This window comes from Rhinolophus sinicus, linkage group LG01 (genome assembly GCF_036562045.2).
Source record: "Rhinolophus sinicus isolate RSC01 linkage group LG01, ASM3656204v1, whole genome shotgun sequence".
Classification (NCBI taxonomy): Eukaryota; Metazoa; Chordata; class Mammalia; order Chiroptera; family Rhinolophidae; genus Rhinolophus; species Rhinolophus sinicus.
Window position 1 is genome coordinate 167,198,338 of NC_133751.1, and position 13,026 is coordinate 167,211,363.

The 13,026-nt window shown below is 31.1% G+C and overlaps 1 protein-coding gene across 1 annotated transcript in view; it reads left to right on the forward strand.

The window, feature by feature from the left end:
- Positions 1 to 13,026, forward strand: part of ZNF804A (zinc finger protein 804A) — a 262,701-nt gene that overhangs the window by 16,825 nt on the left and 232,850 nt on the right. The window lies entirely within an intron of this gene.

Here is a 13,026-nt window from a genome sequence, read left to right on the forward strand (position 1 = left end):
GCCACTTAGATTTTTTTTTTATTTGTTTCCATTTTCATGAAATATATTTTTCCCTCCTTTTACTTTTAACCTGTGTCTTTCGATCTGAAGTAAGTTTTTTGTAGGCAGCATAAGTGAGGGTTTTGTTTTCTTATCCATTCAGCTACCCTATGTCTTTTGATTGAAGCATTTAATTCATTTACATTTAAAATAATTGTTGATAAATATGTAGTTATTGCCATTTTATTATTCCTATTTTTGATCTTTATTTTTTTCTTCTTCTTCTTCTCGTAGAAGTCCCTTCAACATTCTTTGTAAGAGTGGTTTGGTGGTGACTAACTCCTTTAGCTTTTTCTTATATGGGAAGCATTTTAATCTGTCCTTTGATTCTTAATGATAGCTTTGCTGGATAGAATAATCTTGGTTGTGGGTCCTTGATTTTCATCACTTGGAATATTTTTGTGCCAATCCCTTCTGTCCTGCAAAGTTTCTGTTGAGAAATCAGCTGACAATCTTATGGGGGTTCCCTTGTAGGTATCTAATTGCTTTTCTCTTTGCTGATTTTAAGGTTCTCTCCTTGTCTATAACTTTTGGCATTTTAATTATAATATGCCTTGGTGTGGCCTCTTTGGGTTCATCTTGCTTGGGATTCTCTGTACTGCTAGGTCTTGGATGTCTTCACCAGGTTAGGAAAGTTTTCCATCATTGTTTCTTCAAATAGGTTTTCAGTTTTTTGCTCTCTCTCTTCTCCTTCTAGTAACCCCATGATGCACATGGTGGTATGCTTAATGTCCGAGAGGCCCTTTAAACTATCCTCATTTTTTTTTTTTTGGATTCTTTTTTCTTTTTACTGTTATGATTAAGTGTTTTCTGATATCTTATCTCCAAAATTGCTTATTCATGTTGTAAGCAGAAAATGTCTAGTTCTAGGTTCAGCTTATAAAACAATTTAGTTAATTTGGCCAATTTCCTTTTTAACTATGCTTTGGATATGTTTATTTATGTAGAGATTATGAGTAATAATGAATTTCATAATATTAATTTTCAATATGTGCTTTCAGAAAATCATTGGGTTGAACGACAAAGCAAATGGTTTAGATAAATATCAGGTAGTTTGGAAAATAATGAGATAAAGGTGAATAGTAGGTACTTTTATAAAAAGTATATCAATTATTTAATTTTGATCTCCTAGAGTTATAAATAAAATTATATCTGCGAATTATTGCTATTAAATCATGTGGTATCTTAATTACCTTTAGGGATTCATATTAAAGTATTTTATTTTTAAATTTTGTATAAGTATTATTAAATCATTGTTTGCATATGGGCAACTATCTTTTATCATTGTTTAGAATTTTTATTTATAACGTGATTATGATCCCATTGGAATCAATTCTACAATATAAATGTGTGATTGACTTAGTTATTTACTATAGTTTGATAAATCATCTAAATGTCTTTGAATAATTTTATTTAAATTATAGTTTCACACTATATTTTCAAATCCTAAGAATAAGAAAATCAACTTATGTACCTAAATTGTTTGATTATTGAAAATCAACTTATTTAATTAAATGCTCTTATTCTATCAGGTCCAGTGCTAAAACTTATATAAAGTATTTATTTTAATCATTTCAACAGGTCTTTAATTTGGTACTATTACAATTGCCATTTTACAAATAAGGAAACTTAGTTTTTAGAGGTTATATCTTATTCAATGACATCTATGGTGTTTTTAATTCATAGCTGTCTTGTGGACATTGTAGAGAATGGATATGAATACTAGGGCTTAACATATGTATGTCCATGTCTATTGCATTTTATTTAGCTTACAAAGAGTGGACATTATGCATTCTCATATCCTAGAATAAATAGCTATGCCCAGGTTGGGGATTTAGAATTAGGGAATCTGTAAATGCATCCTTAAATATTTTCCCAAATATTATGTTATTCTTAAAAATATTTTTAATTTCATTTCTTTAAGTATATTTTTATTTTTGGTATCAAAGTCTGTATAGTTAATTAAAATGTGTCTTATTGCCCATTTGTTTGCTTATTAATAAAGTGTTCAATGAAGACACTTTCATGATTCTTTCTCTTTTTCATATGAACTGAAGAAGAGTTAATTAGATTAAGTAAGTTAAGTGTCAAATGGTATATTTCATGTATGTGGTCTTCTTTCGTGAATGTCTTTAGTTGCGCTGTCGTGGCTGCCTCAATGTCCTGAATGTATTCAAAACGTTTACCTTCATTGGTCATTTTGACTTGGGGAAGGGCCAGAAGTTGCATAGTGCCAGATGTGGTGAATAAGGTACATGAGGACACACTGTATTGTTTATTTGACAGATATTGCCATATACCAGAAGCTATGTGTGACACAGAGACTTTCTGTTGTGATCACAAAATATGGTGAATGCTGCTGCTGAGAGCCATCTAACAGAAAGGCAGGGATCGTCAATATGAGAAGTGGCATGTCGAACCTTAGTAACAGTATATGACAAGTTTCAACTTGTTCAGTGAAGTCAGTCAGGTGTGAGCTATGTTTGAGAGAAGGTGTGTTTTAAAGTGTGCTGTAAATCATCCTCCATCATGACAATGCTCCGTGCCACACATAGCTTCTGGGATATGACAATTTCTGTAAAATATAAACATTACGATGTATCCTCATCCACCTTATTCACTGGATCTGGCACCATGTGACTTCTGGCTCTTCCCCAAACTCAGAATGATTCAGGACATCAAGGTAGACACAACAGTGCAACTACAGACACAAAAGAGGACTTCCAGAACTGCTTCAGAAAGTGGCAAGAACAGTGGGATAAGTATGTTAGAAGCAAAGGGGAGTATTTTGAGAGGGATTAATGGCAATGTGTCTTTTACTACCGTGTTTCCCCCAAAATAAGACCTAACTGGAATATAAGCCCTAGCATGAATTTTCAGGATGACATCCCCTGAGCATAACCCCTAATGCATCTTTTGGAGCAAAAATTAGTATAAGATCCGGTTTTATTTTCGGGGGAACACTGTATAATTATTATTTTTTTTAATTAAACATTCACCATATTGTTTGATCATACCTTGTAGATTATATATTTCATCAAGATAGGAAAAAAAAGATTGTTCAGTGAAAGATGATATGATGTCAGTAAAATTCAGGGCTTAACAGATTTTTTTAAAGCATTTTCAATGTACTTTTTACATTTTTCTCGCAGCTTTTGCAATCTTCTACTTATTATTAAGAGTAGCAAAAGTTTTCACACTCAAGCAGATAATGAATTACTTGCAAGTTGTGTATAGCTGAAAAAAACACCATCATTTTCTGGAATATATTATTTGGTTTTCCATTTATAGGAATAAGATAAGAGAAGCTGTCCGTTTTTCCAATCCCTCGGCTTTGCACAACACATTTGCAGAGGTTGGCTTTCAGCTTTAGATAGTTCATAATGTATAGGTTATCGTCCCATCATTCTCAGATGATTATTTTCAGTAAGAGTACAAGAAAATGAAAAGATATGAAGCCTTTTAATGAATTTTTTGCTGAGGTGCTGGAACTTCTCTATTTATTTATTTATTTATTTATTTTTTATTTTTTTCTAATTTCTGACTGCGCTGCAGAGGAGAGGAATGGTGGGGGAATGAAAGGGGAAATGAGAAAAGCACCTTATGATGTATGAACAGAAAGGAGCCTTTTATCAACCCTTCGGTGTGATTTGTAAAAAGCTTTCCACTTTCTGTTCTCAACAATGTTGTCCGAGACTAAAGTCTGTGTGCGTACTGTGTGTGTGTGTGTGTGTGTGTGTGTGTGTGTGTGTGTCTGATCGAGCTGAAAAACCACTAAGTGCAGTTACAAGCTTCTGGGGCATTTGGGGTAAATAGGAACATTTTTAAGGATTAAGATTGTCTTTTATGCTGAGAAAATATAGGAAGTTTTTGAAGAAGAAGATAAAGGAAGTCAATATAATTTGTTGCAAATCGAAAGCTAGAAACAAAAACTGTATAGCTAAAAATAAAATTGATAATAAATATCCTTAAAGTGGAGATTCACAACATAATACCAAGCCCCTACATCACATTTCTTCTAAGTTCATATTTTTATATAAATATGTTCGTAATACAAAAAGCATCTGATATTTAATCAGGCAGCTATCATCAATACCTCCATTTTACTTATGAAGAACTGAAGATAATCTAAGGATCTTGCCAGAGATTATAAAATTTTATGAGTGTTCCAGCCTAGTTTTGTCTTAGGTTGTGTTTTAGTAACAACCACAATAAGTGGTAGCTATTTATATTATTTTTTTATAAATAATAATGCTATCAGCACTTTTGTTTTACAAAGAATAGCTGTAACGAAGATCAGTCATACAATGCAAATTTTAGATACTATTTACAAAATACATATTATACATTCTACCCTTAAAACAGTTTATGATTAAATCTATGCATAATAACAAAAATATATCAAATTAGAAATCAAATATATATTTCCAAAAAAAGTGTACAATTGTCACTAGGGAAATATGTGTAAGAACTTGTTTAAGTTTTAATTACTATATCACATAATTATATAGGTTTGTCAGAGAAGCAATAGTAAATACTTATTCCACTAAATAAATATGCAAATTATTAAAGACAGTTTGTATGGCAACATTTGAAAAATAGGAGTAATCACATTTAATGATAACTTATTGTAGTGTTGCCTATAAATCCCTCATGTCTGTTTTGTGTGCCAAATATTGCATTATAATTTATTAAGTTTCTTCACTACAAATTAAAAGGAACAAATTGTGTGACAGAGAGTCCTACAAATATGAATAAAATATATTACTTTATTTTCTGCTAAAAATTTGCTAGTATTGCAAATTGATTCACCGAAGGGAGAAAGGTATAAGCAATAATTTTCACTAGAAGGAAGACTTTAGTAAATATAAGGTTGTGTTTTTGACAGTAGATAGGAAGCTCAGTGATTTGATTTTAATTTTACAATTATTTCTCATTAAAATTAGCAGAATGGACTCATGCAATTATTCATCGAATATGAATTAAGCAGGGTAGTAAATGATCTAGTAAGTCCCCCTTTCTCCTCTAGTACTTGCTTAGTCATCAGAGTGTACAATCACACCTATTCTCCTTGCTTGAGACTGTTGAAAGTCATCTTCAAGGAGAGTATAAAGTGACAGTAACTGGAGAGACAAGAAAAAATAATTTCAAATGGCAAGCAAAATGTACTAAATAAAATAAGAGCTTAATAGACATTCTGCAGAAAAGTGTTATAATTATTGGTAGGATAAAAACTGTCATAATTACTTGATTAGTTTCATCAGTTATAAACATGAACACTCAATATTTTTATAATTTCAGAATTCAAAGAAAAGGATAAATTATCTACCCTATCTATAATTATTCTCTACAATCATAGTAATTGTTTAATGAGAATATAGCTGTTGTTTATTTCACAATTATTTTAATTTTAAGGGTTTTATTTTTCTGTATGTTTAATTTCTGTAATAAAGAATAATTAACAGATAAATGGTACATACAGTAAGTAGGTGTATGAATGAATAGATAATGACATAGACAGGATGAATAGACATGTATACATAGCTACTAATTTCTGCCAATTTTGAAATTTCAGAAAATTAGAAAGGAAACTACACACATGTATAAAATACTCTTGAAATTCTGTTATATTTCCTCAAACATTTTTTCATATCTAATTTTCTTACATATCGAATCATTTAGGGAAGTTACTTTTCAAATACAATATGTTCCCCCCTATTTTTATCAATACTGAAAGGTAACTGTTTTTCAGTATTTAGGTACTTAGGATCAAAATTTAGAAACTATAACAACTTTTTAGTAAAATGCCTTATAAACTTTCATATTAATCCCAGTAATACATTATTTCCCATTATCAATATTTATATTAGTAATTATATAGGTGTGTATATTTGTTAAGATATATAGCTTTCATCTATATTTTGAGATGGACAAGTTGACATAATTAAAGAGCACTGGATTTAGAATTTGAAGACTTAGTTTACCCCTGTCTAATTATTCTGTCTATTTAACTAAGACTTAGTTTCACAATAATTATGTGTGATGCTTGACAAAATATATATTTGCTCTGTTGTACATATTATCATTTATTTTTATATTCCCGAAAAACATATTTATTGATTATCTCTGTGTATCAGATTATACACTGGGCACCATTAATACAATGGAAGGCAATGAATACTCAGTCCTTTTCTTCTAGAGTGGACAGTACCATACAGTGGTCTCCAAAGTGTGGTGCATGCACCCTAGAAAGCATTCAATATACTTTACTGGGAAAGTAATCTTTGTATGTATAAATATCTCATTTTAAAATGTTTTTATAATATTTTATGCTATATGGAAATGCATGTGTGTATTAGGCTATTAGTTTGAAATGCTTTTGTTAATAGGATTGTGCTATCACAAATTCAGAGACTGGATTAGTATAAGGGATAGAAGTCTAATGCAATGAAAAGTCTTATCATAGACAAAGACAATATAATTTCTAAAGAAGGGTTGAAATTTTGGGGAGCTCGAAGATTTTGAAACATCACATATTTGATGTACCTTGTAGTTTTGCAGTTAGGGATTGATTTCTACATATTATGTTCTAGACACATTTCCAAGAATTTTGTTTGAATTAACAAATTTTTCTCTTCATAGCAATCCTATTTGGAAGGTACTCTGATTATATTTAATTTTTAAGTGCCATTCAAATTCAAATAATCTGTCTCCAGAGGCAGAGCTCATATCTACCATACTAGCCTGTCTCTCACATGTCAAGTTCATTGATACAATGCGATGATAATGGCAGATCTGGGAATAAGTATAGTATAAAGCTTTAATCTACTTTTCATTATTTATATCTTTACATTGTGTCATAAGATAGGCTGTCTTTCTATTTCTGTGAAGTACATCTTTCCCCACAGTATTCATTTATAACTTTCTGATAAGATTCTTTAAAATGCTGTTTGAATAGTCATCAAAGGTTGTGTCAAACCGGAACCTTAAAATGTGCTGAGCACTGCATCAGGACCTGGAAAATGAACCCTATTGAGATAAATTCTCTGTGCCAATAGGAAGGAACCTCAACTTCACACTGAATATTAACATAATATTTTAAATTATATATGAAATGCTAAACAAAAACCTTGTGTACCTTCTGCAACAGAACTGCATTCTATTTATTAAAAGTGACTTATGTCATATATATTTTGGTATAGCAAACCATTATTTTAGGTTTTATTATGTCAGTTTTAATAAATTTTTAAGTTTTTTTAGAAAGCACTGATAATTTTATTTCTATTTTATTTAAACCAAATATAAAGAAGCGTGTAAGTGAATTAAGTAGTATGGTTTAGTCATTTATTCCAAATATTAATTCAGCACCTATTGTGGGTTAGGTGCTAGAAATGTAATAGTGATCCAAAGCACACCAATGCCCTGCCCTAGTGAAACTCGTGGCCTATCAGGGGAGGTAGGTGTTAATCAGGGAGTGTACTGTGATACGATTCTAAGGCTGCTGTAACACAGAAGCACAAACGGTGGCATAAGACAACAGAAATTTATTATCTCACAGTTTGAGACTAAAAGTCAGAAATCAAGGTATTGGCAGGGCCATGCTGCCTCTGAATCCTCTAGGGGAAAACCCTTCCTTGCTTCTTTAAGCTCCTGGTAGCCTCAGGCATTACTTGGCTTGTGGCAGCATAACTTTAATCTCTGCTTTCATCTCCACATGATATCTTCATTTCTGTGTCTGTATGTCTCTGTACCTTCACGTGTCATTCTCCCTGTGTGTCTCTACTTCTTTTCTTATAAAGACACAGGTCATATGGGATTAAAACCCCAATCTTTTCCAATTGACTTCAGCCTTCCAATTACATTTACAAACACAGTCTTTCCAAACAAGGTTATTCTGAGATACTGAGGGTTAGGACTTCAACATCTTTCTGGAGGACACAATTCAACCCATAATAAGCATTATTGCAAACTGTCTTAAGTGCCAGAAGGAAAGGGACGAACAGCTGAGAGCATGGATCTAATGTGGAATATAAGGAAGGCTGTGTAAATTATAAGTAGACAAAGGTGGAGGAAGGTGGAATTCAGTCAGAGAGAACAGAATGGGCACGTGCCTTTGGAGAGAGGAAGCTTAACATCTTTCGAACTGAAGGAACGCCAACATGACAAGAGGTTTTAGGGTACGTGAAGAATTGTAGAAATGAGGTTAGAGCGGTATGTAGATCCAAAAAATGAAAGATTTTGGTTTCCTTAAGGTGTACTGGACAAATGGTCTAATTGCATTTGGAAAATATAAGTTCAGCTCAGTATCAGGAAAGATGGGATAGGGAGTATGTAATAATGAATGCGGACATACCAACTAAGGGTCAATTGCAGTAGTCTAAGCTAGAGGTAGTTTAGACTAAAATAACGTGTACAGATTTAAGATAGGCTTTCAGATGAAATCAGCTGGATGTGTGATAAATAGTATGTGTGGAACAAAGTCAAACATGTGCCAAGAATACTACTAAATTTTTCTCTTGTAATATTGTACAAGTGTGAGTACTATTCACTGGCAAAAGACTATATTTCCCTGAAAATAAGACCTAGCCGGACAATCAGCTCTAATGCGTCTTTTGGAAAAAAAAATAATATAAAACCCGGTCTTATTTTACTATAGTATAAGACCGGGTCTTATATTAATTTTTTAAATTAATTCTCTCTGTGTTCTGACACAGACAAGAAAGTAATAAGCAATACAAATTAATATAAGTCTTATTTTACTATAATATAAGACCGGGTCTTATATTAATTTTTTCTCCAAAAGACGCATTAGAGCTGATTGTCCGGCTAGGTCTTATTTTCAGGGAAACACAGGAGGTGGTGATAGTAAATATTGTGTTTTTGGACATACTTAACATGTAGTGCTTTTCACAAATATTTCAGGCATGTAATTACATATACAGATTCAGAGGTCACAAATAAGGTATGGATTAGAAGATATATTTTAGTAGTCACTGGTCTTTCTTGCCTCCTTCCAGTTTTCTATGCTTTCTCAACTTTATCTGAAAACCAAGCCTAGGATTTAGAAAGAACTCATTATGTGTACTACTGAACAATCTCTGAACACAAAGCTAGACTTTTACTTCTTGAATGAAGTAAGTTCCATTTTCAGTGGAAAATATAATTCTGTTATTTCTTCCACTTGGAGTTTTAAATTTTCACTCGTATTTTTTTCCAGTAATTCTTAAATTAATTCTTTTCTCATTTCTTTTTCTCTTTAATTCTGAAGAAGAAATTTGATATCTATATACTTTTTTGCATGGACTTTTTTGCTGTGTCTGTAGAGATTGCCAGTGACATTCAGAAACAAATGCTCTTTAGGGGATGCTTTCAGATCTGTGATACTAAGTATATCCAAACAATTCAAAAACACTGGAAACAAAAGAACTAATTGAGGGTGTGTGTGAGTGTGTGTGTGTGTGTGTGTGTGTGTGTGTGTGTGTATACATGTGTATGTGTGTGTTTTTGTGTACTTTAAGATCAACTAAAAGTTATTCACTTTAAATTATTCTCTGGAAATTAATTTAAATAAATAACCGTAAAAGAAAACCAAAGAAGGAAAAGGATCTAGAACTGGGATCCATATTCTAAAGAAAATCTTTAGTAAATGGAAGGCCATTCAATTATTGTCTGTAAAGTAAACTAGAAAATGGCATTTGAAGAAGGCTTACTCACATGAGAAATATGTGATACTGCATTGACAAACCAGTAGTTGGAACAATCTATCCCCCTATCAACAGCAGTAACTATGCAAACTAAAAGCCATATGATACTAGGCAGACAAAAAAATCCATTCTCTTTATTTGCTGGAAAAATAACTAGTGAAAGTATGAGCAGAATTTACTTTGAGGTAGATTATTCTTTATTCTAGTTATGGAAGAGGTAATTAAAAATGTCTGAACATATCAGCTATTTCTTACTTGAAATCCATATAAAAGTGAGTATATAAGATTCCACCCTCTAAATTCAAAAGTAAATGAAAAGTTAATATGTATAAAATATTAAGATAATAAAATATTAAATTATGAAATATTAGAAACAAATTTTCTAGATTTAAAAACCTGACATGAAATAATAAACAAATGTGCATTTTAATTTCTGCATGAAAGAAAAACAAACTCTCAAATATAAAACAGAAACATTCCCTAACTATATAACTTTTGCTTTGGATAAAACTGTCATATTCAGAAGAACAGTTAACAGGATTTGGAAAAATATGGAAATTATTCAAGACTTCTCAGGTATTTTTTGTCATTCCACTAAATGTGTGTACATTTAAACAAGGACATGTGACCTTTTTCATATTTGCTGTTAGTTGTTCCAAGAAACATTTATTTTCTTGACTTGTATATTTCTCAGGATCAGATTAACAGTTATCAAAACCATATAAAGTTTTCATAATGTGTGGCAAATGTCAGTAATAAGATTATGAGTGACATTGTCTGGTGAATACGTTAAGTGAAAATCACTACTCAGATTACAACATTCTGCTATACTCCTAAATGTAAGTAAATAATATGATTTTAAGGGAAAATCATTATCAAGAGATACATATAGAACAGCTTTCAGAAATTAATATGTTTATTTGGACCATCAAATGGGCTGAGAATTCTTAGATATATCTAGTTGTTCCAAGTCTTACAAGCATGTCAGGATTGATTGATAAAGATAGTTAAAATGATGCTGGCCCACTGATCCATTTGAAATTATCAGTAAAGTTTTGGTCCCATTTTATTCAGCTGTTTTTCAATGCAATGTCGATTAAAAATAACTTAAGAATGGTTGTGCAACGATGTTAATGTACTTAATGACTGTGAGTTATATATTTCAGAATGATTCAATTGGTAAACCATATATATGTGTATATATGAGGCCTAAAAGTATGTACTATTATTCTATAATCTAGCTATAAATACAATGCTTCTAGCCTTCTGTAAAAGTTTCTCATCTCTCTTTGGTGCAAATATAATCTTAACTCTCTAAATTCCAGTATTTCCATGAAAATGTACATGAATCTCTGCATGTGAGGGGTGTAGTAAGTCTGTATCACATTTTCTAAGAGCACCAGCAATGAATATGAAAGACTAAGTTCATGTGCCAACTTGGATTACTTACAATCTGGAGAAAATAAACACTTCATATATTTTTGAATTATTCATAACATAGGTTCCAGGTTGTAACTAAAAAATGCAGCTCCATCTGTAATGTTCTAACTTCTAGACTACTATAATTGATTTCTTTCCTTCTATGAGGGACCACTAATAGGACCATACTTTTTCTTCCAATTTATTGTTTGGAATTGATTTCTGTATGGTACTGACATTTATAACTGGGAAGCATAGCAGTTGATCTAAATAATGATAAGCAATGCTGCATTATAAAGTTTGAAATAATATATCATTATGGTGAATGGAGGTGGTTGGATTGCATGCAAACACATTCTGCCTATTGGATTTCAGTGTCACTTGTACCACTAGCGGTTGTTACTTCTGTGTTGGGAATGTTCTCCTATTGCTTCTGACCATTAAAACAAATGGGATACTTTGATTATACCAAAAAACACTCGTGGTATTAGCAAAACAATTTAATTTTTCATAATTCTGAATTTTTAATTCAAGGTCACCCAAATGAAAATGTTAAGGATCAAGCTGATAGGGGTGGGAGGACGGGCATAATAATAAACAAGTATTTGTCCTCTGCTAAACATCAATTCCAAAAATACAATGAGAGGAATATAATTTTAAAATTTACATTTTATAAAAAAGAGTTGGGTACTAGATTATACAAAAGTACTGAGCACTTTATTATTGCTTTTCTTTCTATTTTCCACAAAGAATCTTATGTGTTAACGTTCATTGTTAAAATTGTAATGACCTTACACATTAAAATTATTGTATAATGCAATTTTTACATTCAGATTGATAAAAAGCAGGTATCATTTGGATCTGTATTATCAAAATAATCTGGGGAAATGGCTTAGTATTTTTTATTACATAAATATTAATATAACATAAATAAGTTATTTATAATGAAAAATAGAAGGGAAATGGAGAAGTGGATAAATAACGAAATAAAAAGCTACTATTTTAAGATGAACAGATTTTCATAAACCTTGTTTCAAGCTATTTTAGATTTTATAGTATAGAGTTGAATGGAATAAATTTATATTTTATTTATTACTATGTTACCAATTAGTAATATATTCTGCCATTAATTTATATTTAGCAATATTGCTAGGATTTCACCATTAATATTCTGAGAGATAAATTTAAATTAAAAAAATTAAAGGCAATCTATTTTATTGAAATTTCAGAAAGCTAAACATCTACAGATGTTGAGGCTTTCTTACTGAATATTTCTTGGAAGGAAGGGTAATTTTCCAGTGTTTTGCTTATAATCTCTTTGTCTTGGTTGTTGTAATTAAGTTGCGTTTTTTCAGTGCATCTTGGGTATTGTACTGCCAGAATTGTGGATGGAGTTAAAAATGTCAATTTAATAAATTTCTACATGTCATTCTTCAGTTTTAAGCTCTATGAAAAACTGTGTAAAACAAAACAAAACAAAACAAAAACTGAAAGAATTTATACTTCTGGGATTTTTAAAGCTGTTTTGGATGTATACTACCTGATAGAAGAAGTTCAAATCCACAATATCATACTAAATTTAATGAGCTTGTAAAATAGCCATTTAAAGAAATATATACATTTTACTATAACTAATTATTTATGCATCTGAATTACATAGATATAGACTACCTGCAATGTTCAGAATATGTGCTCAACAAATAAGAAGCCATTATGTTTATCTATTCATGCTGTCCTCTTGACAGATTTTTGTAATGGTTGCAAATACAGAAGCAATGTCTGGAAATGAGAGCATAGACTCTAGCCTCTGGATCTAATTACTAAAATGAAATATTTTAAACAAATACACAATGTAGCATTAAGC